The 24,502-nt window shown below is 47.8% G+C and overlaps 1 protein-coding gene across 2 annotated transcripts in view; it reads right to left on the reverse strand.

Annotated features, from left to right (window-relative positions):
• Positions 1-24,502, reverse strand: part of Mrtf (Myocardin-related transcription factor) — a 285,116-nt gene that overhangs the window by 40,990 nt on the left and 219,624 nt on the right. The window contains exon 1 of one of the 2 annotated variants that reach the window (XM_089540976.1): positions 239-491. The exons of the other annotated variant lie outside the window; for it this stretch is intronic. The gene's annotated coding sequence lies outside the window, so the exon portion shown is untranslated. Of the gene's footprint in view, positions 1-238; positions 492-24,502 lie in introns of those variants that run through there. 2 annotated transcript variants of the gene reach the window in all.

Here is a 24,502-nt window from a genome sequence, read left to right on the forward strand (position 1 = left end):
CTCGTCTTAACTTCGTTCCGTCAAGACACGGGAACGAGTGAAATGCGGTGCTTTCTGCTTAGCTCTACGCTAGCAAAAAGCAAGGTTTGTCATTTAGACCCGATCCAGAAACACCGAAGTTGCCCTAGAACGGCCAGACGGGCAGCTTGGGAAGCGGCGAACGAATTGTTCACCTCGGTTACACCTGTCAACAACAAATAAACAACCGACTTGCGAGTTGCGGAACAGAGATACGTACGGGAGCCATTTCATCCGGCTTGGGCAGACGACGCTGGTTCTATCTCGGGCCCGGATGCGCAGACCTTGCACCCATACGTGGTTGTCGCAAGCACTAGGACACGGTGACCATCACGACCGCGGCGGAACCGAAAAATTAAATGACAGGTGTGGCAAAAGACCACCCCCGTAGCCCTAAGACGATGCAACGTTCGCTGCCCTGAGCGAGAAAACGACCAAACAGCAAGCAACAGCTGCGCAGTGTCGCGGACATGAAGCCGTTATTCCGCCAAACTTGGAGACATACACAACCGTCTGGACAAATAAGTCACCCCCTCTTTTTTAAAGAAGTAGATGCGCGTGTAGCGCCATCTGTTGCAAGCTTAGTAAAATGAAGGTGTTGAAGCGCGGCCTCCGCGATTGAAGAACGGGCCACCGGAACAGATCGCGGCGGCCGCGGTTGAAGGCGCGCAATTTGAGCACCCGAATGTGAAGGCGTTTTTCGTCGAGGGCTAAGTAAGTACGCTCGACCACTTAACGCGACCTCTTACAAAGCTGTTTCCGGCGAATAAAATGTTTTACAATCAATTCGAACAAGCGCTTCGATGCAATCATGGCTCAACTTCATAGAGCGGCAAGGTTTAAGAGCGTTTGCTTTCCTACTAGCGCTTTTGTTCTTTTGTAATGAAAGTTCTGGTTTGGGTTGGCTGATTCTTTTTGAACTCGTCGAAACAGCGTGGAAAAAAAAAAAAGAGTCCGGCGGAAGCCGTAGCTATACAGCGCCATCGTTTTCAGTTCCGTTTCATGGATTCAGTTATCGAGCCAGAAGGCTTCGCAGCGCGACCCCGAACGGATATTTCGACAGTAGACCTTTCTTGTTCCCAAAGTTCCGCGTCATTTATTATAGAGCTGCTGCCATTATGTTGCCAGTGGTCGCCATAGGTGACATTCTCTCGGCGCAATTTGTTGCTTTTATGTCGTTGGAGGTCCCATATGTTCGCCGCAGAATGTATTTGCTGTCGGTCTTTTTATCCGGCTTTCTGACTGCTTGTCGACACCTCGAGACAAGCCCGATGGCCCCGATAAAACTATTGCCTTCCGTAAAGAGCAAGACAGCAACATAGCGCAGGTACACTCATAAAAAAAAGTAGAAAGGTAGTAAGTGCAGCAGCTACTAACTCTGACTTCGTTTTACTACGTTTTATTTATTAATTTATTTTTATTTACAATACTGCCAGTCGCAGTAAGAGACCGTAACAGGTGGGCATCAGTACAATATAGAGTACAATACAGATAAATTACAAGCAGATCAACAAAAATGAGAACTCTTACATAAGTGTTATATAACTACTAGTACGCAGGCTAGAAAACAATACCTTGAAAATTCAGAACTGAAACAAAAAGAAATCAAGTACAGCAGGAGTCGTTCATTCCAGCAAGCATGCTAGCATTTGAAGTATTTTACAATAGAAACTAGAAGAAAGCGAAAAAGAAGGTAACGGGTGGCAACAGGCATGCAATAATCCTTAAAAATAACATGTCAAGAAATGTCAATAAGTAGCTGTTGGGCAGTATCTGGTAAAATGTAGGACTATTGATATTTTACTGATTCTTGTTACATTCTACTAATCTTGAGGTGAAGGAAGATAGTGAGTCCGACATGGTAATCGATGGATCGAGCTGATTCCATTCGTTGATGGCCAAAGGAAAGAAAGAATGCTTGAGTGTGTTCGTTCGGCATGAGTATTCAGCTATTGATTACCCTTTTCAAGGTATAGTTAGTAAAAGTAGCCTTTACTACCTTTTTACTGACTATGGTTGCTTGTTACTACCTAGTTAGTAACCGTTCCCTAAAAAAAAGTCGAAGAATATAAATTGACATTTAACATTTCTGCAGTGGCAATTAAACATTTCTGCAGTGGCATAACGTTCAGTAGACTAAGCTGTTTCTACGACCTCAACTTTATAATTAACGCTGGTATCTTAGTTCAACCGGTAAGCGCCACTAGCCCGTAAATGCGAGCCTGATTTACGGAGTATATAAGACTGAGAAAGATTTCCCTACATGTACACGCGCAGTGCGCGAGTATGACTCTTTCTGATTTGTCCTTCTCCTTCATTCTGAACCTTTGTATGCTCACGGTAATGTTGTTGACGCCATCACCTCGCATAATTTCTACATGTAACGCGCGATAAGCTTAAACCTAAGAGTGAGACTTACGGCCAGCACGCTCTGATAGCTCTGTCTGGATTCCGGAATTAGTGAAATTGACTGTGAAGCTTTCTCATTTTTAGATTACGCATAACTTTGACAATCCACGCCAGCACACCGCACGATGAATCTATAGCAACATATGCGAGTTTCTATTCGTTTTCTTGGTAAATACTACTAGCTTCCCGTTACTAACTGCAGGTAGCAGCCGTTACTAACTCAACGGGGTAGTAACTTACCAACCTTCCCCTGCAGTTACTAACAGGGTAGTGACATATGTGACAACCAGTTACTACCCCAAAAGTTAGTAAGTACTACTACCTTTTTTCTAAGAGTGTGCGACGTCATCTTGACGCTCGAAAACACGTGAATCTGCCTCTGATCTCAGCAAAACTAAGCCCAAGGCGTCGCGTCCTTGCGTGTGGCGGGGTGGATCCGCACACAGGATCAACACGGCTGGGGAGGTGACGTCTAAAGTAGCACAGATGACAGCCGCTGAGGGAGCGGGCGGCATGGTGCTAAGAGCGGCGAGCTTGACGAAGTAAACAAGACAGCCTACCGGGGACTAGAAGCCAAACAGCGTTACAGCGCCCCTCAGGGCGGTTCTCTTAAACCTAATGCCGGAACTCTTCTTGGCACCTTCCGTCATTCGCACACACAAACGCGGGCCCGAAATTCGCAACAAAAACGTGCACACAGAAAATAGAAAAGCGAAATTCGCGATATGGCCACAAAATGCTTGTATACATGCGGCGTCCTTATAGTGCGCGACATCTGGATATTGCCACGTATCATCGCAGTATCCGCTCGTTCCCGCTCCATGGCCGCAGGAACGGGGCGCTATCATTGTTACAGTTTCGTTTTCATGTGTGTGTTGTGGCGCCACCCGGTGCCGACGGGATAGAACTTGCGAGGCAGCAAGACAATAAAAAGGACACAGCTCTACGAGCAGTTGTTCGTTGCGCAGTGGAGCGCGTGCATCATCGTCCGTTTCTTCGAGCCTAGCCGTTGACGGCGACCGCCAAGCCGGTCCGCCTCTCGGCATTGCTCGGTCCACTAACTCGTTACAATCATTTTTGTTCGTGACGCGAGAAGCGACCGGACTAATCACAGCCATGAAGAACTGCATCTACGTTTTTCCAGATTACTGTACAGTTGATTTTGACCTGTTATCTCAAAGTTTCTTTGCCGGCTTTAAATTGAGCGATGCCGCGAGCGGCGGGAATTCGTAGTTCGACGACTGACAAGCACGTTTATTGCTTACGCCGCTGCCATACTGTTTAGTTCTTTTGCGGGCGCAAGTCAGCCCAAATAAAGAGGTTCGTTTGCAAGTCTTTGTTGCTGTCTTCCTGATCGCTGGACTGCCGTCACTACAACGTGACAATATATCGTCACCGTCGATTCACATTGTAGGAAGGGTTTGAACACACTGAATCAAAAAAAAAAAGAAGAAAAGAGAAACAGCAATGGCACGCAAAAGTGTTAAATAACGGAAGTCCGGTCAAAGGCGAGGCAACTGCGATAGAGGATTTTTCTCCTCAAGTTCCCGCGTGCTAAGCCACAGTAATTTGTCTCTGTAATGAGACAGTCATCTAGGTTGCTCGCTTTTAACTTTCTGCGCTTTCGCAAAGTCTTAAACAGCGTTAGAACATTCGACAAAGCGAATTAGAAAAGTCGCCATCGTCACCATCGTTGCGAATACAAATTTCGCTATCATCATCACTAGCGAACGTTTTGACGACCTTTGTGACAGCTGCCTTTTGAGTTGTAGGGAAAGCGTGCGGAAGCTTCGTCACTCAACTTTTATCTGTTCAACGAAACAGGTGTTGACAACTGTCACCAACAGCCCAGTGTCCAATATGGCGGCGCCCTTCGACATATTTTTGAAAAGGCCTAAAAGCAACGCTGCCAGCATACTCATAGCGGCCGCAGGAAATATAACTTTGCATCAGTCGAGTTCCATTCTCGTTCACCTAACACGAGCTCCATATGTCTGCCGCAGTGTATTTCAAGATTTACGGCTCGCGCGCACGAGCCACACATCTCGGAGGCCCCACTCTTCGTTCTATGAAAAGCCGCGCACAGCAACTCTGCTATAGTCTCGACCGCAGCGCCGTTAGTTTATGTAACCGCCACGAGACTCATGTTCTGCTCGGGGCTATCAAGCTGTCCGTTCAAGCATCGCTGTTTACAAAACAATGGCGGCGAAAGCCGCAAGATGGTGCAGACTGCGCAATCTCAAAGGAACAAAAGAGCAGAAGGTAGGCAAGAACAACGCCAGACAAACAGAAAACAAACAAGAAGGAAAGCTTCGAGAAACTGGGTTACAAAAACATCGCGCGAAGAACGAAACTAAATTCGTAGTCTGAACACACATACAAGAAAAAGTCTATGCGGCAGACGAAAACGTGCAGGGCGGTCTGCGTCGCGAAGCTCTTTAGACAGCGAGCAGACGAAACTGCTGCTAACCGCAAGTCGGCCGGTGCAAGCTTACGCGTGCTTCTAGGCAATTTTTGTGTTTGTGGTTTTATTCCGGCGATGTTTGTTTGATCACTGTTTCCACGTCTAGCACCCTGCTCGTCTTGGAAGCTTCGCGTCCAGTCTTTCCACGGGGCAGCCAGTTCGTCGTTCTCCGGGAGGAACTAGGAGACCTTGACCGGCTATGCCCTCTGGTTTACTCCGGGCGAGTTCCGCGCTGTTGTCTTGGCCACAGAGGCTGGCGATGAAGGCGAAACTATACGATGCCGCGCTTTAACGCAAGAGCATAATATGGTTCTGTCCGCAAAGTGTCCGGAATTTTGTCCTCAAGATTACGTCGTCCTCTGACGATAAATGTGTGAAAGTGCGATTGTGACAGATAGTGTGCGATAAAATGTGGCCGTGGGAAAAATTTGGTGTTGTGTTGTGTTGTGTTGGGTTTATTGGCGCATAAGCAGCTAAGGCTATCATGCGCCAAGAACAAGGTATGGAAAAAATATGCTTGAGCAGAGTTTGAAAACAAAGTGGATAAAAACGTTGGTGTAAAGGGCCTAAAAGTTATTTTTACTAACTAGCAGATAAAAGACAAGAATTTTAAAAATGTCTGACGTAGAAACTTTTAAAGGTTGGGTTACCTCCGCAGACATCCTTGGCTCGGCAAGGATTTCGAGGCTCCCAACAACTCAGATAAAGACCTCAGCCTCCTTCTCGTGATTCAGAAAGTGGCTGAGGTGTATAATTGTATGTAGCGAAGCACAGGGTGAGTAGATTAGAGTTGATGAAGAATACTGGCTTCCCTTAAAAAGCTAAAAACACAGGGTATACTGACAAGTGCTTCTTTGCCTAATATCAATGCTGGATGAAAAGGAATGTGTTCTTGGTAAAAGGTAGTAAAATGTTTTTTTCTTAGTGATTCGAGTTCTGCACATGAGAATAATATGTGGTTTACTGTTAGTTCATCTCCGCACTTTTCACAAACAGGTTTGTCTTTCTTTGTTAGCAGGAAGTTGTGTGTGAGATGTGTGTGTCCAATACGGAGACGGCATAAAATAACTTCGATGAAACGTTTTTGGTGGGAGCATGACTTCCATTCTTCTATAAATGGTTTTACTAAGTGGAGCTTATTATTTCGTTCAATATTCCATTGCGACTGCCATTTATTTCTTAGCTTGCACTGTACCAACTTCATACAGTCATTGTAGGGGATATTCACTTTCTTTATTTCTTTGTTGCGAGCTTTCGCAGCACATTCATCCGCCTTCTCATTGCCAGTGATTCCAATGTGGCTGGGAACCCAGCAAAATTTTACGTCTTGTCCCTGTATTGTGGCGCTCGTTATGTTGTGTATGATATTACCAATTAGTGGTGTCACTGCATTTCTATGGTGAAGTGAGGTTAGTATGCTCAGAGAATCAGTGTAAATGATACTGTTCTGAATGTTCTCATTTATTATTTTTTCTACAGCCACCAAGACTGCGTAACCCTCGGCGGTGAAAATGGATGTACACTCAGGTAGCCGTACTGTTTTTTCCCAATTATTCTGAACTACAGCACTTCCCACGTAGTGCGCCGATTTTGATCCATCGGTATAAAATGCTTCGTATTCTCTGTATTTTTCCTTGAGTGCTAAATATTCTTGTGATATCTGTTCATGTGGTGTATGTTTTTTTCGAAATTGTGTTAATGTGAAGTCGCACACAGATGGTAGGCAGTACCAAGGCGGGAGTGGATCAGGTTTGCGGGCAATATTAGGTAATATGTTCATTATGTCTAGTTCTTGGCATTTCTCTTCAAAGCGGAGAAGAAGTGGTCTGATTGCTAGAGGTTTGTTGGTAAATAGTGTTCGGCATGGGCACTTTGTAACGAGTGGGTAACAGATGTGTTTAGGCTGGGAACGGATCTTTAAAATGTAAGAGCATGTAAGCATTGTTCGTCTGTCTGCAAGTGGTGGTTCATTGGTTTCCACGTAAAGGCTATTTATGGGTGATGTCCTGTAAGCACCAGTTGAAAGACGCAAACCCATATTGTGCACAGGATCCAGTCGCTTCAAGTACGATGGCCGTGCTGATCCATACACTATGCAGCCATAATCTAAAACGGAACGTACTACAGAGCGATAAATCTGTAGAAGGCATACCCGATCAGAACCCCAGTGTTTGCGTGAAAGGACTTTAAGTATGTTCAGTGATAGCGACGCTTTCTTCTTTAGTGCGTTTATGTGAGGCAGGAAAGTAAGCTTTTTATCGAAGGTGATGCCTAGAAATTTGTGTTCTTTTTTTAAAGGCAGTGTGGTTTGGTTTAGGTGTAATGTGGGATCTGTGTGCAAGCCTCGTTTCAGTGAAAAAAGTAAGGCTACTGTTTTCTGTGGTGAGAACTGGAAACCATTCCTGTCTGCCCATGTTGCCAGTTTGTTGATTGTAAGTTGTACTTGTCTTTCACATGTAGATATATTGGAAGATGTGCACGCTATCTGAAGATCGTCGACATAGACTGAATATGTTATGGACCTTGGTATAATTTTGTTAAGAGAATTCATTTTTACAATAAAAAGAGTTGTGCTTAAAATACACCCTTGAGGCACTCCATTTTCCTGAATAAAATCCCTCGAAAGGGTTGAGCCTAGACGAACATTAAATGAACGGTTAGTCAAAAAGTCTTTAATTGAGTTCAGAATTCTGCCACGGATGCCAAGCTCAGCTAAGTCCTGGAGGATCCCGAACCTCCAGGTAGTATCATATGCTTTTTCTAAATCAAAAAAGACGCTAAGACAGTGTTGCTTGTGTATAAAAGCTTCTCTGACAGTATTTTCAAGGCGGACTAGGTGGTCTGTAGTGCAGCATCCCTTTTTAAATCCACACTGATGGATATCAAGAAGTTCACCAGATTGAAGAACAAAGGTTAGTCTTATATTTAGGACACTTTCGAAGGATTTGGCAAGGCAACTAGTCAGGGCTATGGGTCTATAACTGCTAGGAGAAGTTGGGGGTTTACTAGGCTTAAGAAGAGGTACAATAATAGCTTTCTTCCAGGCTTCCGGTATTTTCCCAGACATGAATATTGTGTTAAAGAATCTTAAAAGTGCGTCCACGGCTGGCTCGGAAAGATGCGCAAGCATTTCATAGTGTATTTCGTCGGGTCCTGGAGCAGTTTTTTTGCCGGCAGATAGTACTTTATTGATTTCTTGGAGGGTAATTAGACAATTGTATTTTTCATTTGTGCCTCCACTTGTTGGGAGCCTCTGTTTTTCAGCTGTGTTTTTGTATTTTAAAAAAGACTGTGTATAGTGAGATGAACTTGAAACTGCAGCGAAATGTTCCCCTAGTATGTCTGCCTGTTCCTCTATGCTTGTTTGTGTGCCGGGTGTTGTTAAAAAAGGAATTGTGTATGGTGAAAAGTTACCATTTAATTTTCGCACATGTTCCCAAATTTTTTTAGATGTGATGTGACTGTTTATGGAAGAGACGTAAGTTTGCCATGATTTTTTCTCGGCACTACGACGGACGTACCGAGCTTTAGCTCTTGCTTTTTTAAAATTTATGAGATTCTCATGTGTCGGATACCGGCGAAATTTACCCCAAGCTCTGTTTTGTAGTTTTTTTGCTTTCTTGCACTCTTTTGTCCACCATATTTTATGATTTTGTTGCACCACTCCTGACGACTGTGGAATAGCTGTGAGTGCGGCAGTGATGATACAATTAGTGAACTTTTCATTTATCTGGTCGATGGAGAGATTATCTAAAAGTATATTTTCTAAATTTGCCTTTGCTCTCAAAAGTGACCAGTCGGCGAGGTGAAGCTTCCAGCGCCGTGGCCTTGTGGGGATTATTTCCGGTGGGGATGTTAAAGTGATTAGTGTAGGGAGGTGGTCACTGCCATATGGGTTGTCAATGATATCCCATTTAAAATCATTAAAAACCGAAGGTGAGCTAAATGACAAGTCTAAAAAGGACATTTTCCCCGAAGTAGGGGAGCAGTAGGTGGCTTTTCCTGTATTTAAAAGACATACATTGTTTGTGATGATAAAATCTTCGATTATTTGACCCCTAGAGTCACAGCGCTCGCTTCCCCAAAAAGGGGAGTGAGCGTTGAAGTCCCCAACTACTAGATACGGTTCTGGAAGTTCATTGATAAGTTCTTGTAAATCGTGGACTGTTAATGTAAAATGTGGAGGAATATATACAGAACAGATAGAAATTGTTTTATGGCTGACGACACTGACCGCGACGGCTTCAAGTTTTGTTTTGAGTGTGACTTCTCGAGCAGGGACGCCGCTTTGCACGACGATCGCAACGCCTCCAGATAGTCTATTTGCCTGCTCACGATCGCGTCTAAAAGTTTTATAATGTTTCAGGATATTTGTATGTTGTGGACCTAGATTTGTTTCTTGAAGACATAAGACTACGGGCGAGATTGACCCTAGGATATCTTTTATGTCATTGTAGTTCCTCAACATTCCTCTACAGTTCCACTGAACTAGGAAAGCCATATTTATGTTTGGGATAGGAACGATTGAGAGTTTACTTATGTTCTGGGGCCGTTATGGTGGCCCTGCCTTTTTTCCGCTCAAGAGAGCTGTTCCGCCGCTGTAAAGCAGGCGGGCTGGGAGTTTGGTCCATCACCTCGCAAGAGGTGCTGGACGACCGCGGAGATTCCGCAGGTGTTTGGGTGTCGGGCCTCCCCCGACGGGGGGAAGTCCTGCGGGGTGTTGACCCGTGGGCCGGCACTCCCTGGCTTGTAGTTGGCAGAGCAGCTTTCGCTGTCTCTGCCTGGGGCGTGGATGGCACTGCCACAGGCGCGGTGGAAGTGGCCGCGGCAGGTGCCGGAGTGCTGTGTGGTGCTACGCCCCTGCGCACCACATCAGCGAAGTTTGGTTTCGCTGTGAAGGAGAATGTGTTGTTAAGTGCAAAACGCCTTCTGGCTTCTTTGAATGAAATGTTTTCTTTGGTCTTTATTGTAATAATTTCTTTTTCCTTTTTCCAGGACGGACACGCCCTGGAGTACGCAGCGTGGTCGCCTTCGCAGTTTGCGCAGCGTAGTGCTGCGTCGCATTCCTCAGACTGGTGGTCCTTTGATGCGCATTTCGCGCAGGTTTTGCGGCCGCGGCAGCTTTGTGAGCCATGGCCAAACTTCTGGCAATTGAAACAGCGACGGGGATTGGGTATGTAGTGTCTTACGTTGACTTTCAGGTATCCTACTTCGATTGTTTCGGGCAAGCTGCTGGTGTTAAATGTGAGGACCATGTGTTTGGTGTCTATTTCCTTGTTATCCTTGCGGATTTTGATCCTGTGGACGTCTATTACATTTTGTTCGGATAGTCCTTGAAGCATTTCAGTTTCTGTTAGGTGGATAAAGTCAGCTTCTGAGATAACGCCTTTGACTGAGTTGAGGGATCGGTGGGGAGTCACGGAGACAGAGATGTCCCCTATGGAATCGATGTTTGCAAGTTTCGAGCACTGGATGCTCTCGCGTAGTTCGAGGAGTAGGTCGCCGCTTGACATTTTGGATACCTTGTAGCCAGGAAAAATTTGGTGGATGAGGCGTAATAAGTTAATTAATTTAACGCGAAAAACGCGAAAAATACACATGGACGTCGAAATAGCCGTAGACGTCGATATAGTACATGGACGTCAGAACAGCCACGAACGTCGACATAGTATGTGGACGTTTTGCATTCGCATTGTTCCAATGCGGGTCGGCGCAGTGGTCTCATAGTTTTTTGAAGTATGATGTGCAGACTGAACTGCGCATCTACATCGTATTTATTTTTGCTGTGATAAAGTATCAGAGAGGTTTTTCCAGACTTTGCGGCGTCGTCCCGTCGTATTACGAACGCAACTAAACCAAACATAACCAACAACTGCAAGAACCACCGCACCAACAACTACTACTACTAATACTGGTACTCGTAGTACTATGACGTAGCTGTTGGTACAGTTATTAGTTATGTCGGGTTTAATTTACAAATACTATTATACTTTAAAGCGGGCTCTTTTCCACCATCTTATCTGTGGTCAGAATTTCAATTTCCGCGTCTTCGCGCCTTTCCCTCTCCTCTCGCCACTTTTTGCACGCTAAAGGTTCGGCGCTCTTCCACCGGCCCCACCGCCGACGCGCTCGGGAATTCCCCGGGGGGCGGAGCTTCCTGACCCTGGCCATGGCGGCTGCATGACGTCAGAAAGAACCTAACCAATAGCCATCTCTGAACAGAAATACGTGGGAGCGTGCAACGGAGGATTGTACGAGCATAAAAACGCAGTCGGAAAGGGCTCTCCAACTTTCGCGCGTGATTGTGGGCTCTCTGCTGCGTGCATAAGAGTATTATTTTTGCTCAGATGTTCATGACAACACAACGCAGCAATTGAGCTAGTTTGTGTACTCTCCTCAGGAGGTGTTTCAGAACCGCTTTTAATACTTGCAGTAGCAGCACTTCGTCTAATCATTGTTGCATCTGTGTGTTTAGTCTTTCTGGCGCTCCAATATAATGGATCCCTACCAACTATTATTCTTATATTGGCTGGAATTTGACGCAGAGATAGCATACGACTGTCTTGTTTTTACAGTGCCAAGGTTTGATGATGTACTTTTCTGATTTGATCAGAATTAACTACAAATCCGCGTTGAGAACAGCATGGCGACCCCCCTATAACAAGCAGCTTTCGCATAGTGCGCGTTTAGCTTTACAACCGTCTGTATATTAAAAGACAGGATTAAACCTGAAGAGAACGTAAGGAGTGAAGTTGCCTTTTTATGAGCCAGGACATCGCATGGATAGAGAACTGTTAACGAAGACACTCAGTCAAGGCCTCCCGTAAGAGATCTTCACTCAAGCATGCAAAACTTGAGACAGTCGGGAACTTTTTCGTTCTATTTTAGTGTTGTCGCTCAAAATAATGGCGTTACTGGCGCTTTCCTTCGGAAACCTTAGTATTGTTCTTCGTGACAGACAGACGAACTGTAGGTCCACCAGAAATGCCGGATTGAATACGTGACCGACCACACGGAAGGATGTGAAAAACGAGCGAAAACCAATTTTGTGACTTTTTCTAGTTTCTTTCACTCCGTTTTTTTTTCTGCCACAAGGAAGGCGCAGAGGAACGTTTAGGGAGCCGTGAAAATAACAAGAAAAGAGGCAGTTGGAGGGAGAGGCGACGAGTGAAGAACAGCAAAAACGTCTCCTAAAATACATACGCCCGAGGCAGAGTCGAAATGGAATGGCCTGACTCAAAAGCGAGGCGCAAAGAAGGACGGGAGAAGCACAAAAATAGAAAAAAAAAGTACAGAACTTCGAAAAGGCGGCTTGCAAGCTAGGCCCCAGTGCTTGTGACGAACTGTGACGCAAGTAACAAGACTGCAAGCAGGACATGCAAACGTCATTGCTTCCCGAACTACCGCGAGCTGTGACGCACGTGGTGACGTTTTTCCGTCGTACGTTCTCAGGACGTTCTTTTCTTGTTCTTCTTGTTCTTTTTTTTCTCCCACTTTAGAACATTTTCAGGCGTCTAACTGGGTCAACTTCACGAGACGCAATCTCACCCAAAGGAAGTATATAGCCGAATAAATATTATTACTTCCCGCCGTTCCCCCCCGTCGTCAGCGTAAAATGTGAAGAAAAATACTAAACACTGCCTCCCTCTTCTGAACGGACTTGGCGAAAAGTGAGTCGAAGGAAGACCATATACCAGCCAGGAATACCTATCACAACTTCATTCCATTTTCGTTCCGAGTGAAAAGAATCGACTCTATACTCCTATTTCTGGGAGTGCTGAGGCTTGTCCGGACGCAGAATACGCATGCAAAAATTTTCCTGCCACTCGGTTGAGACTCGTGACGTCCACACCGAAAACGACTCCGTGATCCCCGTTTCGAAGTGAACAGCTGTGTAGCCTAGCATCGGAGATCCGCGACCAGAAGAAAATCACAGGCACACCTAATTCCATTGTGTATTGGCAATGCGATAACATTAGCAACTGTTGGTCGCTTTATTGAAAGTGACGTCACATCCGGTCTGGTGACGTCACTTGCCTCCAGCCAATCAGCGAATTCAGCTTCCGACGACACGGTTTCTTCCCGATGAAGCTTCTAATGACGCCCAACAGGTTACTTGCGCAACAGGCCAGCGGTACAGCGACACCTACAATTCAGTTTTGTCCTTTTCTTTCTCATAAAAGCTCCGTTTTATGCGAAGTTATCTCCTTTGTAGTTAGAGTGGGTACCCTATTCGATACAAAGCAACTTAAATTTGCCCTCAGTGTCTGTTTAAAGTAGATTCGGGGAACAATAGACAGTTTTAGCGTAGCCATATATAGCCGTCCAGTAGATATGGCAACGCGTTATCGTCTGCGACCATTGCCAGGCTTGCCTAGCCATATTTGCTGTCCGGTAGCAGTAAAGTCCAGCACTTACACACCACACGGAATCCTGTACTCCTTCCGTACAGACAAGAACCTTACACTGTAAGGCGGGATCTCAATGTCCTTTTTAATTGTGCATGGTAGTATGTCCCCGAAAAGCACTGCATCATAGCACCACTAAAGCAATGATCGATTGTCTTTGGTTGCCCGTGGCGCGGGCGAGCTTTATTCTTTACCTCAACCTACTATCTGTCTCCGGTTGGCCGCCTAGGCGGCAGTTCACCGACCATGGCACAAAAGTCCTCTTTGCGCGAAGCCAGGTCCTGACGGGTAGAGTCCAAGTGTGGAGTTTAAAAACAAGAAGATTTTTGCATCAGAATGATTACATATCCGCTGAACTCGCTTCAGTACACTAGAGTCCACAAACCTAAGAATAAGGGTTCCAGATACAACGTGAATAACAGAGGCGATAGTGGGCAACCCTGCCGTACAGCCGACTTTAGTGGAATCGGGAGGGTGAGAGCGGATTGATCAAAACGACCTGTCGCTTTCGATTCGCCACCTGCACAGAACGCGTGAGTGTATGCACTGAAAGCCCACGCATGCGCAGTACTGGACATTAAATGAACACTGAGTCATAGGAGTTGCACGCAACCAGGTAATCACAGAGGGCCGCATAAAAAGCCAAACTGTGACTGAATAGAGGTTTAGCGATGGGTAACTAATGTGGTAAGCTTGTAGCGAGAAGGCCTGGACTTATCCGTGCGCTCCTGCCGAGAATGTGTGTCTCGTCAAATCGTGCCCAACACGTGCTACCGCAAGAACCAAATGGGCCACTAGATGCGCGTAAATCTCCACGTTCTTTTCTGCTTTTTTTTTTCTCACGCTCCTTTCGGTCGTTTATGCAGTGTTCCGTTTGTCCTGTGAAAGACTTGCCTAAAGTTAGTAGTATGCTGTAACCCCTTCCTGATGGCACAGTTAGCAAGGGCGGTCTCTTGCCTCTTTTTGAAGTTCCATTAAATTTAACTAACGCAACTCAAAAACGAGGCGGCTTTTCCTTGTCAAAGGACCCCCTTCCAGCTAATGGCGTCGGCCGATTCTTAATAGCCTGCTACAGTGAGTACGCAGGGAGTGGCAGATGAAATGGGACAGTCCGCTTCCACCATAGTCGAGGATATTCCCATCCCTGAATTGTCACACCACTCCCTGCTTTGTAAGAAGCGAGTAATTACTCAATGGCATCCACCCGAGCGCAGCCATTCGGCTACAAAGGAAAGCTATACAGCTTTCTCAGAAACTTCGTAGTTAAAAAAAAATTCGTCCTGGTCCCGGGTTCGAACCCCGGACCAGGACGAATTTTTCTTTAACTACGAAGTTTCTGAGAAAGCTGTATAGCTTTCCTTTGTAGCCGTATGGCTGCGCTCGGGTGGATGCCATTGAGTAATTACTCGCTTATTACAAATCTGCTCCACCTTGGGGGATTCCCCTAAACATTTGACCAACACTCCCTGCTTTGTCCCACTATAGCAGTGTCATGAGAATCGGCCGACGCCATTGGCTGGAAGGGGGGGGGGGGTCCTTTGACGGGAAAAAGCCGCTTCAGTATTGAGTTGTATCCGACTTTAGCTCTTGCCCGAGATGCCATAGGGCAAAGTTTAGAAAGTTTGTAAGGGGTTGAAAAAACAAAAACCAACGGCACATACAAGGCTGTCGGAAACCTGGTGGTGCGTGTAAGGCACAACTACCTGCTTCGATGTGGTGAGATAAGTTGCTTAAATTTTTTTGCTTCGCCCTTCAGTTTCTTTAGGAGGGTTTCGGGAAATACTGTTATGAGCGCACTAACGAAACCAGCTGCAGTAAGCCGGGAAACCTGATTGTCCAAGCCTTCTTTCACTTTTTGCGAGCACAATTTTTAAAGTTCAGGCTCCACCTATAGTGGCTCTATTGCCGTTTAAAATCCGCATAGAGCTGAACTCATTATAACAAAGTTGAAGGGCCTCGTTGATTACTTCGTTATAGCCATAACTTCGTTATAGGCTGTGTTGACCGAGATTCCAAGGAGAATCGTCATTCCTTCGTTATATCCATTATTTCCTTACAAACAGTTTCGTTTTACCGAGGTTCGGCCGTATATACACGCCATTCGTCAACGTTTAGAGCCCGAGGTAGTTAGTGTCTCGGCCAAGCCGTGTGGTGGCGCTCGCTTGCATCACCACCGTTCAAAATCTCTTGAAGCTATAAACATTGGTCCTCCCCCTTACCGAAGGTTAGGTCTCCCACGGATGCCTCAACAGCGCCACTGCACGGCTAAGAAGCGAACAACGGCTGCACGTGTTCTTATCGACCTGGTTAAAACAGCCGGCACTAGCGCCTGTGATAGACATTAGTGTTGCTTTGTGGTGTCCCCGCTGCGTGAAGATTTTTCTGATCATTCTCTCTGCGGCCTTTAACTTTAGCGTCCCTCTAACAGTCCGCGTACTATATAGGCCGCTTGGCTTACATACAGACGTTTCTTTGCCACATCCCTGCAGGGTCACTTTTACTTGACTCGCCGGGACGCCACGAAGCGCAAGAACTGTGCCATAAGGGACACTAGAGGAGAGCGATGCACTTATATTTGAAACGGAGCTAGGATGTCATTTATAAGGACCGCGTGATCTGTCAAGAAGACACCGCACGCGAATCTTATTGTCAGCGAGCCAAGACGTCGCCGGCATCACGTCGCACGCCCAAAGGGTACAAGCATTGCGCAGAAAACCAAGAAGGGTTCAGGGCCAACCATGCGAGCACGTCTGTGGTATGGGCGAGACTTGTGAAAGCGTCCACGAGAAAAAAAGGCTAGCTTCCAAGATAGCTAAGGGTCCTCCAAGGTGGACCGCGCCTCTTCTCAAGGACTCCAGACGCATGTCTCGCAAGGAGGACACTAGGACGGCCGTTGAACCGTCGCCGACTCGATTTATTTTTCTTTTTTCCCTCCCTTCTCAGCCAGTCCCGTCGTAGGGCCATCGCTCAACAGTGGCTTGTCTGGTCCTCTTGGGGCCCAGCCCGCAGTTCGCGCTGTATGCAGCCAAACAACCAACCAACCAACCAACCCTCCGTCCCTCACACCTCACCTCCGCTGGGACCGTAATCTCGTCTCTTGCCGCCACCCTTTTGTCTTTGCTTTGCTTCTTAAAACTAAAAAATAAGGACAAGAGAAAGCAGCTGTTCCAGAAGAGTAGCTCAGAGGTGAGAAATAGCCGCGAAAAGTCGTCAAGGAATGCCAGCGCTTTACGGCGTTCCTTCCTTTTTTTTTTGTTTCTTCTTTTCTGAGCTCTTTGCTTTACCTGTCCTTCCAACTTCTCTTTGTTGAGCTTTTGTTGCCGCCCTAAAGCAGTGCATCAGGCCTTTCTGTTCGCACCGGTGTGACACGTAACGATCATTATTTCAACAAGAAGAGTCCGCCGGCCAGACTGCCGCACGCTTATTCTTTATTGGTTTTTTGCCTCGCTTCTGGTTCGCCTTCTCTGTCTACCGAGGAAGAGAGTTACGGGCCGGCTTCAGTGCGAAAATCCCGGACAGAGGAGAGAGAGAGGGGGGGGGGGGGATGGACTGTCGCTCTGTTCCCCTTTGCACTGGAGTGCGCAGCCAAGAATCACGCAACACCTACACCGCAACCAACAGCTGCGTGCGTACCACCCAGCACTGCCCTGCCGCCAGCCAGCGGCTTTGCTGCAGTGCACGCCGCGTTAAAGCGAGAAAAAGGACCCCCCCGGGACACGTGGCGCAAAGGGAATTCGGAGCGGCGCGAAGAAAGGGGGCGAGAATTAATGGCGGTCGAATGGAGAAGAAGACACGTCGTCCGTAACCGCTGCCGCCGATGGTGTCGAAGTTGGGTGCAGCGTACAGTGTTACTTATGATAGCGCCTTGTAATGAGCGCCCACGTATAAGCTGCGTCTCGGGAAGATCCTCTTCGGCCAAGAAGTGAATGCAGAAGTTTTCAGTTATCTCATAACTGCCGTTTATCTCAAGAGAGATTTTATCTTATGAGCTAAACTGCTGTTCATCTCATGAAAAGTTTCCCCTGCAGCTACCGAATTACTTTCTTCGTATGCAGCACTTGCTTGCCAGAGCACGTTAAAGAACCCCAGGTAGCCTAAAGTATTTCGGAGCTACCCCGCAAAGGCACCACTTACATACCACGTGAATTTGAATGTAGGCTTCCCAGCGGGGCTTTGCATGAGCCTTTGGGAATTCTAAAGGCACTGTATCAGTTCGCAGAATACGTGAGAGTTCAGACACTATGAGACGCTGAGGATAAGTGACAGCTTAACTAACAGCTAGTGTCGAGAGAAAGCAATTGATAGAAAGAGACAGAATCTTCAGTGTAACACTAGGTGCAGTGTTACCAGTCCGGACCAGTTCTGATACCCAGGATTCTCAGTACAGAATTGGACCCTTTATCAAGAATACGTGAGCCCACAGGGACACATAGTGAAACTCTGGCTGCAGCCCTGGAGTTACTAAGTTCTTCGGACGTGGGGACGACAATCGCCCTCGCCCTCGAGATATCTCAAGCTGCACGGCCTAAAAGCCAACCTGGAGGCTCATATACCATCAACAGTGCATGGGTGTCTTGACCCGTCGGAATCAAGAGGAAGAAATGGGCTTGGGCAGGGCATGTAATGCGAAGGCAAGGTAACCGCTGGTCCTTGAGGGTAACGGAGTGGATTCCACCAGAAGGCAAGCGTAGCAGGGGGTGGCAGAAAGTTAGGTGGGCGGATGAGATTAAGAAGTTTGCGGGGATAAAGGTGGGCACAGCTGGCAAAGCACAAGGTTAATCGGAGAGACATGGGAGAGGCCTTTGCCCGGCAGTGGGCGCAGTCAGGCTGATGATGAGATGATGTCTTGACCCGAGGTTCCTGGTAAGGGCGCACAAGCGGGGCGATAGAGTGAGCCAGCATTCTTTTGGGACAGGGACAGGGTAAAGACTGCCCCTGAAAAGTATGAAGACTATCAGGGTAGCTACCTCCGCACTATCTACAGCGCAAGTTATACGTGTCTCGATCAAGGGTCTCCGGTCTTGCTGCAGAGCACCAGCATATGCATACTCGCAGGACGTGGGTTAGGCCTCGAGAGCTAGCTGGGGTCTGCGCTCGTTACGTCACAGTCTGCACATTCTCAGGGGGGCTTTGCGGACGTTGCGAGAGGATCTCACACGAGGCGTCTAAACCAGCAAGCAGGGAGCTCCAGACGCCACTGTCTGTTTCCGCTCCAGTGCGTACCGTACCCCCCCCGCCCACCGAGCAAGAGGATGAAGGAAGAGCTGGCTTAGGATAGCAGCTGGGCGAAGAAAAGAAAGTGGCTCGGGAAAGCGAAGCTCCTCATTCTTTCTTTTCTCTTCGTTCCTTCCAGAGAAAAGAAACTCAGCGCCGTATCTTTCGAAACGGCGCCCGGGCCTGCGCCCGCCGGCCGCGAGTATACAGTGAGTGGGTGATGATGAGACTTTTAAAAGGGGACTGCGGACAAGCGGGGGCTCTGGGCGACTGGGGTGAAAAACCGCTCTCAAGGTCCGCTACGTTGGTCAAGGCTGACCTATATTTCAGTCGTCTCGTCTTTCAAGAACTCGGCGCTTTTTTAAAACTTTACTTCGGCCTCTAAGCGAGGTGGATGTGAATGGGGATGGGTTGCAGCCATGCTTCGAATTTAGCCCGGAGTTCAAGAATTTTCCGACATTTCCCAGTTCTCGTTATAGGCGAAGTAGTAGTACTGATGGCGATATGTTAGCTCTCACTAGAACACTCAATCCCAAGAGTGACCGGACCATGTGACCATGAAAGATCACGTGTTCTCATTATCCAGAGTGCCCACCTCCTCGGCCGTGTGTCCTTTACGGCTCAGGCTTTCGTGGACAACTGCGTCTTTTGGCAGCAGGGTTATGCGGTAGCTTTCGGTTAAAATATTCTACGAAGCCGTTTACTCCGACGAGAGTCCCTGTACAGTTGACGGCGTAAAAATGGAGTATAAAGAGAGTAGAGGAAAGGAGTACGGCAGATGTATTGCAAGTGAGAATGAATCACTCACTTTTAACCTCATCTACCATGCTCACCCTTCTACGGCTCTTTTTGTATTCACTAGCATGAGCCTCCCCGCCCCCTGCCATGTAGTCGGGACCTCTTTATGTATGCTATTATCTTGTATGAGACGTTGTATTTAGCGAATACACACTATGCTGCATTGCAGCGTACTCTATGTAGTTCTGTTGTACTGTACGACGCACCGAGTTGGAGAAGATGCTAGAAAGTACACAGCTGCTGCGCGCGAGGTCGTGAAATTGAATCCCGGCCAAGGCAGTGGCCGCGTTTTGGCAGAGCAAAATGAAAAACCACTGGCGTGCCATGCAATGTCAGTGCCTGTTCAAGGAACCCAGGTGGTCGAAACTAATCCACAGCTCTTCACTACGGTGCCCCTCGTAGCCCATGTACGGCTATGGGACATCAAACCACCTATACAATATTGTAATGCAGACAGGACATGTAATGCGAAGGGAAGATGACCGATGGTCACTTAGGGTAAAAGAGTAGATATAAAGGCAAACGCGGCAGGGAGGCAGGGATGGGGGGGGGGGGGGGGAGGGGGAGAGTCTGGTGAGCGGATGAGATTAGGAAGTTTGTGGACGTAAGGTAGCCGTGATAGCGCAGGACAGGATGACGTGAATATCAGTGGTTTATGAGGGTTGAACGTCCCAAAGCGACTCGGGCTACGAGGGACGCCGTAGTGAAGGGCTCCGGAAATTTCAGCCACCTGGGGTTCTTTAACGTGCACTGATATCGCACAGTACGCGGGCCTCTGGAATTTCACCTCCATCGAAACTCGACCGCCGCGGCCGGGATCGAACCCGCGTCTATCGGGTCAGCAGCCGAGGGCCATAATCACTGAGCCACCGCAGCGGCTCGGGGGTCAGTGAAAGAGGCCTATGTCCTGCTGTGAACATAGTGGGATAGTTGGCCTGATGATGAGAATGACCATATCGTTCGAGTGTATATACAATATTATAATTAACTATACGGTCCTGCTCTATTCTATAGTGCTCAATAGCAATGACGCAGCAAGAAACTGGCCGCATGTCTGGAGCTCTCTTCAGTCCGCTTGCGGGGGTCGTCTCTTGACCTTCCACGAAGGCGATTACAAGCCTAGCGGTTCCGTGCGGACACAGAGAGCAGATTGGAGAGGTGTAACCATACTCAGACGGAGCGCGCCGAGTAAGCGATCGCGGAAGGTTCAAGAAGAAAAGTACAAAGAAAGAAGAGAAACTAGAACGCCTAGACAGAAAGATAGAAAGAAGAAGAAAAGTTAGGAGAGCCAGAGGTTCGTCGAAGGTGACGTCAGCTGTACGCAAGAAACTTGGTGAGATTCATGGCGGTCTTGTTCGTCTTAGCGGGGGCCGACGTCGTTTCGGCCGGTGTTTATTATGCTTGCTTCGGGCAGAATTCCCGGATTTCTGCTCCACAGAGGAATGGCAAAAGTTTACGGGCGGACAAGGAGCCCCGCGGTCTGGCGTATGCGCGAGGATGCATAGCCAGCACGTGAGGTAACGCGAGTGAAAGGAATATTTTTTCTTCATTGCTTTATTTTTTTTATAACCCTTCCGCCGAATTTACTCGCGCTCCTCAGAAATTTATCCCATAAACCGGTTCGTTGAATAGATAATCCCCGGAGGCTTCGTTTCGGTGGACTGCGTGTATTAACGTGAAAATAAGCGCCCGCCTATTCTGAGCACTTCTTTTTCGGACCAGCTTAAGCAAAAATAAAGAAAGGTGAAAAAAAAAAAACCCGACCGCGGCTGCGACCGTATTTCATTACAGACAACATGCAAAAAAGTGCCCGAGTGTTGTTCGATGTTATCACGTTAAAGATTCCCCAGGTGGCCAGTGCTGCGCGATTTCAGTATACACACTAAGGAACCCTAGCTGGTCGAAATTATTCCGGAGCCCTCCACTACGGCCCCTCCTCCTCTCTTCTTTCTCTCACTCCCTCCTTCATCCCTTTCTCCAAGGCACTGTTGATGAGTCTACTCTGAGTGAGCCAGCTACTTCACCCTTTCCTTTCCTCTAAAACATATTGCCACGTTTCCACAAGCAGCCACTAGGCGGCTGCTCTTCGCAAGTCGCGTGCACCGCCGAGTGAAAGAAGAAGAAGATCGGTTCCGGCCTCCTCTGGGTGCTCTTGGCTATGTAACAATATGCATGTTTCCTCGGCTTATAAGAAGGCACTCGGCCTACCCATGAAAGCATCTACGGAGCGTCTACTAAAACTAGGGGTACACAACACGGCTGATGAATTGATTAGCGCCCATCTTACAAGCCAGGTAGTGCGACTGGCCACAACTGCGACCGGCCGCAGGGTCTTAGAAGATTTAAACATTAGCTTTCCGCAGCAAGTGGCTGGGAGACAAGATATGCCTAAAGAGTGGAAGAGCAAATTCCTTCCGCTTCCCAAAAACATGCACCCGGAGCATCATCATGCTAGACGAGTGGCGAGGAGCAAGAAGATGAACGAGTGCTATTCAACAAAAGAAGGAGCCTTCTTCGTGGACGCTGCGGGTCCTGTACAAGGAATATCAACAACCTCAGTGGTGCACCAAATGCAAGTCGTGGACGGGCTTTCAGTTCGTAACAGGGATACACAGGCTATGGAGGAAGTAGCGATAGCCCTAGCCGCAACGCACTCCGAATCTAAATACATAGTTACAGATTCCCAGGCGGCTTATAGAAACTATATGCGTGGCAGAATCACGCCGCTAGCCTGCAAAATTCTTAGTCAATGTAGGACTTCAGCTGAACGGAAGGAATTAATATGGGTACCAGGTCACCAGGGAGTTGAAGGAAACGAGCGCGCGCACGCTTCGGCCCGAGCTTTTCTTCCCCGGCATCCTTCTATGTCCTCCCTTCCTGATTCTGGCACCCCCTCTCCGCTAACGACATATTCAGAAATATTGCAACATTTGCGCCTTGAAAGGCAGACACTCCCGAGGCCCGCTAAGGGTCTCAGTAAATCAGAGGAATGTCACCTTCGCAGGCTACAAACTATGTCTTTCAATAACCCAGCTACGCTTCACGCCATTGAGCCCGAGTCCTTTTCGGCACAGTGCAAATTTTGTGGCCAGAAGGCAAACTTGTACCACATGGTATGGGCTTGTCAGAAAAATGACAGCATTGAGATCATAAATCAGCCAACGCGGGAGGGCTGGGAGGCGGCCCTGTCCAGCTCGGACCTCGGGGAACAACGAGCCCTCGTCGCCAGAGCACGGGCAGCGGCTTTCACCAACGGCGTCCCGGACTAGGGACCCGATCAGCCTTCCCTTCAACTAAGGCATTGTGGCTTTAATAAACGTTTTCATCATCATAATCGGGGGCGAAGACGAATGACAGCGATATATGTTTCCTCCTCTCCACCCCTCTCTCACCCCACGAGTGCATCAATTGCCCAAACCATCACCAGCGCCACAAACAGGTGGCGCACTCTTTAAGTTGCCACAGATGGCACTGCCTGCTTCACACGTGACTCGAGCTGACGTGGACAACGCTGTAGACATCATCATCAGCTTGACTAGGTCCACTGGAGGACAAAGGCCTCTCTAAATGACCCTATATTAACCCTGTCCCTATAAGCCCGCCAGAAGCGTATTTATAAAGGGGGGGGGGGGGGGGGGAGGTACTCCTAAAAACCGCCCCCTGATTCCCGCAAACTTTTAACGCCCCCCCCCCCCCCCCCCAACCTGACTATCTGTCGCTTCCCTCTGCGTCTGCCCTCTCTTGGAATCCCCTGCCCCAATTTTGAAAAAGACTGTGTCAATTCTATTCGCGTCAAAACGGCAGTTCGTATTCGCTGAAATCGTGCACAGCCTAGGAAGCTACGGAACTGGCGTGCAGCCAACTGGGGGCCGAATACACGGAGCTTTATGGGCGCGGCAAAGACGAACAGTTGTTGCGGTGCCGCTGAGCAGACATCTTCGCAGCTTACTCGTTTAATGGCCGTAGTTACTGCGCGGAGCGATGACACAGTACATAAGATGATTATAGTTGTACAACACGAACAGCATGAATATTGAGGCAAGGGTAATGTAGAATGGACTGGTCAAGGGCCAGGTGGGGAAGCTAAGAGGGGAGATTTTCCATGCCGCCTCGCGGTTCGAGCATTCGACTCGTACATGGGAGGTCCGGTGTTCGATCCCCAAGGCTGCCGAATACTCTCCGGTTTTCCAATGGGTATATATAAGCTATATATAAGGTATATACAGGGTGTTCTTTTTAACCGCTTACAATTAAAAAAAAAAAAGGGCGCTGATAGTATCGTGAATTGCGCCTTCACGAATTGTATATTCGGCTCGGCGGACATAAGATATGGACATAGCGGTCAAAATTATTTAATTAATTAACCAAATTTCGGTTATTATCTTTACGCTGCGCATTGCAATCGCAAGATTGAAGACTGTAAAGATTCAAAGCTAATACAATTAGCAGCTTTCGCCGCCGCGGTGGCTCAGCGGTTATGGTGCTCGGCTGCTGACCCAAAAGACGCGGGTTCGATCCCGGCCACGGCGGCTAGAATTTCTTCGGGGGAGAAATTCTAGAGGCCCGTGTACTGTGCGATGTCAGTGCACGTTAAAGAACCCCAGGTGGTCGAAATTTCCGGAGCCCTCCACTATGGCGTCTCTCATAGCGTTAGTCGCTTTGGGACGTTAAACCCCATAAACCAAACCAATTAGCAGCTTTCCCTAAGTTCAACAGATATTGACACATTCGCGATTGAATTTTCAGCCTTTTCGGATCCGATTCGGGAACTGAACGCTCAGAGTACGCCGGAAATCCCGCCCATGATACTACGTAAGAGTCTGACGAAATGATGACGACAACCGACGGAACCAAGGCTGTAGCTGCGACTGCGGCAGGCAGGCGCTCGAGAAGAGCGTATAGTCACTGTGAAAGTGTGCAGCATGCGCTCTTTTTTCGTTCTTTTTTTGTTCTCGCACGAACGTAGGCGAGAACATTTATCTCGAATTCTTCACTCAGGATAACTCCCTTTGCCTTCCTTGAATGAAGCACAGATCCTGTGGTCCGGAACAGTTTGTGCATTTTAGCGAAAATCGTATGTGACGGAACCGGGAGACCAGGATTCTCGGAGGCGTAGAGTCTTGAGGCGAGGCGAGCGTTGCGAATCGTTTTTACACCGGCGACAACCATCTGCCCCTTCTCGGTCAACGAG

The sequence above is a fragment of the Amblyomma mixtum genome, chromosome 4, assembly GCF_055824585.1.
Source record: "Amblyomma mixtum isolate Tamu chromosome 4, ASM5582458v1, whole genome shotgun sequence".
Classification (NCBI taxonomy): Eukaryota; Metazoa; Arthropoda; class Arachnida; order Ixodida; family Ixodidae; genus Amblyomma; species Amblyomma mixtum.